Source organism: Melozone crissalis, unplaced genomic scaffold (assembly GCF_028551555.1).
Source record: "Melozone crissalis strain CALT ecotype California unplaced genomic scaffold, PUWL_Pcris_2 ptg000034l_1, whole genome shotgun sequence".
NCBI classification, from domain to species: domain Eukaryota; kingdom Metazoa; phylum Chordata; class Aves; order Passeriformes; family Passerellidae; genus Melozone; species Melozone crissalis.
The window spans coordinates 4761709-4767708 of record NW_026535812.1 but is presented as its reverse complement, the minus strand read 5'-3'; positions in this window follow the sequence as shown (position 1 = coordinate 4767708).

Sequence of the window (6000 nt, the reverse complement as noted above, 5' to 3'; positions counted from 1 at the left end):
TTCAGGCTCTTCAGTCTTGGCCTCTTCTGCTGGGCAGGGCAGCTGCTGTGGCTTTAGAAAACCTGTCTTCTCAAGGTCTGAGGCAAGGAGGTCAGGCTGATGTCTCAAGTCTGCACAGCTCAAACTCAGAGTGCATGGCTGCTTCATGCACAGCATTATACCCTACAGCACCTCCATTAGGCTGCCGCTCCACTCTGAGTGCAGCAAAACATTTTTAAGCACAACTCTAGACTTTGTGGAACTCCACACTGGCGAAAGTTTTCTTCAAGGCTGCACTGTATGTCAAGAGTGACCCCTCTCGCTCTGTGGAGCAGTACAGAGATGTTTTCCTCAGCAGCTACAGCCACCTTCATTTGTGTCCAGCTGCTCATACCAAATCCTAAATCATCCTCCCAAATTACACTGTGATAATTTAGGGATTGCTGGCACTGTGGACTGGTTCAGGGAGCTGGTTGGTTGTTTTTTTCATCTGGATGTGATAAAACCTTCCATTCAGAGCACATCTGCAGAGATGTGTTAGTACAAGCAAGGTAGTTACAAGCAAAAGGAAACAAATTCAGCTTTCCCATCCAGAAAAATGCCCAGGAAGCAGTTGCACTAGTGTTGATTGTCCACATAAAAATGCAGCTGTGGTGATCTGGAGCTTCCTAGTCCACTGCAGAAGACAGAGAAATGCTAAGAGAAAGAAATCAACAGATCCTGCTGTGAGCTCAGCATGTCTGGATTTTCCTGCATTTATAAGATGGGAGCTTTTGTGGCTTCTGATGGAAGAGACCTTAACTAGAAGAAGAGGGAAGGAAAATGGAAAAAAAAAAAAAAAAAAGGCAACATTCTATTACCTGACATTAAGGTATCAAATCTGGGACTTACAATTGCCAGGACAAAATCAATTCCCACCTTCAGGCTGAAACATGACCTTGATTTTGGTGTCCAAAGCAGGGTTAACTTGCATTTGTTGACCACTAATTTCATTGTCTCCCTTACTTCACTCCCCTTTGGGCTGGAGTGTTCCCATGACTTTGGAAGGCAGCTGGCTGCAGTAGCTGTGTCACATTCATATTTTCTGAAAAATCCCTTTGCCCAGGATTTTCTCCGGGGAAGCTGAGAAGCCTCAGAGAAAAGGAAAACAATTCTTATCTCATTTGCTTCTCCTGTGTTTTGCTCATGTAGAATGAGTTTGGAGATTGTTTATCCACAGGTGATTGTTTTGCTGGATTCTGCTGTGAGTTGTTTTCACTCTTTGGCCAATCAGGGCCAGGCTGTGTCAGGGCTCTGGAAAGAGTCAGGAGTTTTCATTATTATCTTTTTAGCATTCTGTAAGTATCCTTCCTGTATTCTTTAGTATAGTATTCTTTAATATAATATAGTATCATAAAATAATAAATTAGCCTTCTGAGAACATGGAGTCAGATTCATCGTTCCTTCCTGCCACGGGGCACCCCACAAATACAAGAGTAGCTGCTCTAAGTGTTTGGGATCAGGTGATCCACGTGCCCACCCCTGCTCAGGGAAGAAGGAAAACTTCACCATCATCAGCACTCCCTTCTCAGGCTCCTTAGTGCATTCTGGTTGGAAAAGAAGTGCCACAGGTCTTGGACCATCAGTTCAGCAAGAGCCAGGAGCCTCTTGGCGCTCTGCTTCTGGCCCAGCCTGTAGATCTCCATTGTGTCACTTAGCACTGCCATGACAGCAGGAAACATCCGGCCAGATGTATAAAAAAGTACTGCCAAAGGTGCTCAGGGTGGGCCCACTTTAGTCAAAGTGATTCAAATCAACCTTAATCACATTTAGGAATCAGCAGGCAGGAAATGTTGTTTTGAAGTCACTGATTTGATCTGTTTCTAAGAGAAGGCAAGTCAGACTCACCTGTTCACTTGTGTCTGAACACAGCCCATTGCCAGGGTTTCTGTCTCAGCAAAAAATGACAAAAGTGATGTGTATTTAAGCAATTTGACAGCTGATAGCAATCAGAAACCTGAATGTGTCCAGGGTGTTTTGTACTTATGCTGTCTTAACTTCCTGTTGCTGGTGCATGCACCTTTGAACATTAGAAAAAAAGGAATTTAAAATGCAAGGAAAATAGAATAAAATCATGTCTTTAAGTGCTAAATAAACTATCAAACATGAAGTAGAAAAGGGTTTTAGAGTGCAGAAAGGCACTCAAGACCAAAAAAAGCCATAACACAACCATTCTTACACAGGTACTGAACTGAGTCAACTGTTGAAATGATTAAGCAGCTGGAAACCAAAAGCCTCCTCTGGGGCCAAATTGAAGTCTTCTGAGATGTTTCAAGTTCAGATAAGTCTCTCTTACTGAGCTAATTCAGTTTGTCCTTTGACTATGAGGAACCAGAGAGGTAGAGGGAAAAAAATCTACTACATATTAGGCAAGATAATTTACTTTTCACAAAAAGTCTGAAGAACCACCTCAACATAAGCAATGCTGCTTGCTTGTATTTTAAAAGTCACTCAAATTTTATTGCCATGCTTTCCATCACTTAAGAATTTCAACAAATCCTCACAGCTTTGATATTTTTGTTTTACAGCAAAGAAAGGGCTTAAATTGGACTTGACGATCCTAAGTGTCTTTTCCAACCTAAATGATTCCATGAAATATTTACTTACCTGCATGAATAAACTCTAAATGAAAATTTGCACCAAAAGATCCCTTTAGCATTCCACAAATTTCACCTGAGCAATGAACTCATTGCCTGAACTGGCCATGAGTGCAGTGTCCCACAGGTGATTTGGGAGGAAACCAGCAATACTCTAACCAGGTTAAATCTGAAGTCTCTCAGCAGCAAGGAGGAGGTTAATAAGTAAAATAAAAATAGGGAAGTGTTTTCAAAGAATGAAGCAGAAACTCATAAAATTACAGTTCTGGGGAAGAGAGGTTATCTCCCAGTGACCAGTGTCAGCTGAAGTGTGGAGTTACTTCAGTATTTGCAAGTCAGTGGTTTAAGGGGGAGTTCAGTGCTGCTCAGCATCATTACCTGTGGCAAAACCAGAGAGAAATAACACACAGACAAACCCCACAGAATTGGATAGGAGCAAGCAATGAGAGGAACACTCCCAGGTAGATTTTCACTGCCACCAAGGCCCTGGAAGCAGCCAAGGGCATCTCCTGCTCCATGAGGAAGCCAAGCAGCCGCTGAGCTGTCTTGTGCACTTCCTGCCATGTGTTTGCTGTTTAAGGGACAGTGGTGCCCCTGGCAGAAGCCTCAAAGTAGGGCAGATGAATAATTTAATAGACAATATTGATATAAAAGAAGGAGATGCTGGTCATCATGAGTTATCAGAGCAAAAGCAGCTTCACACAGACCTGCACAGGGTCTGTGTCTTGTGGTGGTGTTCACAGGGGTCCTAGGATGAGGGAAGAGATGAGAATCTTGACTCCATGTTTCAGAAGGCTAATTTATTATTTTATTATCTATATGATATTATATTAAAATAAAATGATATATTAAAACTATGATAAAATAATAGAAGAAAGCATTTCATCAGAAGGCAAGCAAGGAATAGAAAGGAATGATAATAAAATCTTGTGAGTGACCAGAGAGTCTGAGACAGCTGGGCTGGGATTGGCCATTAATTAGAAAAAAACACATGAGACCAATCCCAGATGCACCTGTTGCATTCCACAGCAGCAGATAACCATTGTTTACATTTCATTTCTGAGGCCTCTCAGCTTCTCAGGAGAAAAAATCCTAGCAAAAGGATTTTTCATAAAATATGTCTGTGACAGTCTCTCCCCAACTCCCAAAGCACATCTTCACTTAAGGTTCAATTTCTCATATCCTGGAAAGCACAGACCAGTTTCTCTGCATAGAAGCCAAGGCAGGATACAAATTCTTGCTGCCATTAACATACACACAATATTTTCTTAGGAGAAATATAATCTTTGTGACTTCAGTTGTAGAAGCAGCTGGAGTTCATCAGGCTCACCCTGCAGTGGCCTGGAGTGATTTACATAAATGAATGATTCATGTAAATGGAGTGATTTACGTAAATGATGAGTGAACCTTGCAGAACATCAGGGGACAGAGGTTAATGTGGCTTTGGCCCAGCCAGCAGAGGCCAAGGAAGTGCTCATTAATGAACAGAAGTTTGATGCTGGCACTAAGCCCCTCAACACAAAGAGGTCTAAAAGAGCAGGTAGCTTTCCACCTCCTTACTTTACAAGAAAACAGAAAGAAAGTTCTTTCAGAAAGAATCCTAATTCAAGCAACTATTAACCAGGTAACTGCATCTTCCTGTTTCCAAATGTTTCTGGATAAATCTGGTTGAAGATGTCCCTGCTCTTGCAAGAAGATTGAGCTAGATAATCTTTAAAAGTCTCATCCAACTCAAACTATTCTATGAAATAAAAGAGGAGTCTTTCATTAATTTCTAGTTTTCCCTTCCACAAGGTATGTTGGGAATTAATGGGAGCATGGACTCAGTTCAGATTAGTTCAGTTCTTTCCTCTGATGTACATGAATCTGAATAATTGGTTTTATTTAGTGTTATATTTTAGTTTAATGGCTTGAAAAAACATGTTTTGGTAAGAAAAAATGCTGTCAGAAAGCGGAATATAAGCTGTCAAGTCCTGCCTAGGTTTTTGTCCATGAAACCTTGCATGCTGAACTCAGACCCAGGGATCAGCACTACATTGGCTTTACTTCACTGTGGTTCTCTATACACCACAGAAACCCTGAGATTTTTTTCCAGGAGTCTCCAAATGGCTTGCACATACTGTGCTGGCCTCACAAAGCAGCAGTTAAGGCAGTGGAAGCACAGAAGGCATAATTCAATTTTCGCAGCAGAAAGTTGGAACACAGAGGGGTCAGAAGCACCTCAGAATTAATTAGAAGACCATTTTGAATCGCAGAGATCTTTGTAAACACACATGTGGCCACACTGTGATTTTGCTAGAATTACAGCTGAGTATTCCTGCTCCTAACGGGGACAGGAGTGAGAAAATAGATGTTTGGCCAATCTGCACAGGCAATAGGCAGCCAGAACAAGCTGATTTTCTCCACCACTTCTGGATAGTACCATCTTTCTCCTTATTTTTCTGGGTGGAAAAACTCAGAGGGGATTCAACCACATTTAGCAGCTCCAGTTTAAAAGCAAGTCTGACCCACTGAAGCACAATGCCACGCTGTCAGTTCCAGCAGAACATTTTTCCTCTGTTTCAAGGAGCCTTTAAAACAACTTTCATAGGTATTATGTGGTACCAGACAGGAGTTACCCCTGAAGTACTTAGGTCTATCAGCCAGATAAACCATGCGCCAGCAGCATCCCTTACAGCTCTATTAAACAGGGCTCTCCCCACTCACCTGCACACAGCTTCCAGGGCAGCCAGAGGAAACAAGCAGCAAAGCAAAAATCCCTCCAGAATTACATTAGCCACATCCATTCCTGCCTCTGCACAGCACAGAGGCCTGCAAGAACCCAGAATTCAGCTCAGTCCCCTTGAACTGCCTGCTACCACTACCCAGAAAAACCAGCATTCCATGCTCTGGGCTTGGAGGAGCCATCATTTAATTTAGGGATGAGTTGCTGTGAGAAGCAAAGGGTTGCTGAGCCAACAGAGTGTCAGCTGCACTCTGAGCTTTACAGCTGCAAGCATCACTCTTGCTCATTCCACTCTGCCAGCAAGATTGAGAGATAAAGGCTCTTTTCTTTGCTCAACACTCAAGACAGCCTTAAGAGCCACACTATCAGCAGAAAATCAGCCCTGTGCAGCCAATATTGCAAGATTTGTAGTGATAGAGTCTGAAAGCAGGAAGAAGACTGGTGTAGCTTTAACAGCCTGCTGCAGTCTCCATACAAGCACAGATCTGAAGAGCCATCATCAGAGCCAGTGGATTTCCACAGTGCCAGCTCAGAGTGACCTGTCTTGTAAGGGAATGGATTTCTGCTTGAATTCTCCCTGGCTTTCCCACAGTGAGCACCATTTAAGGCCTGGAGCAGGACATTAGTGCCAAACAAAATAATCACATTATACTTATCAAT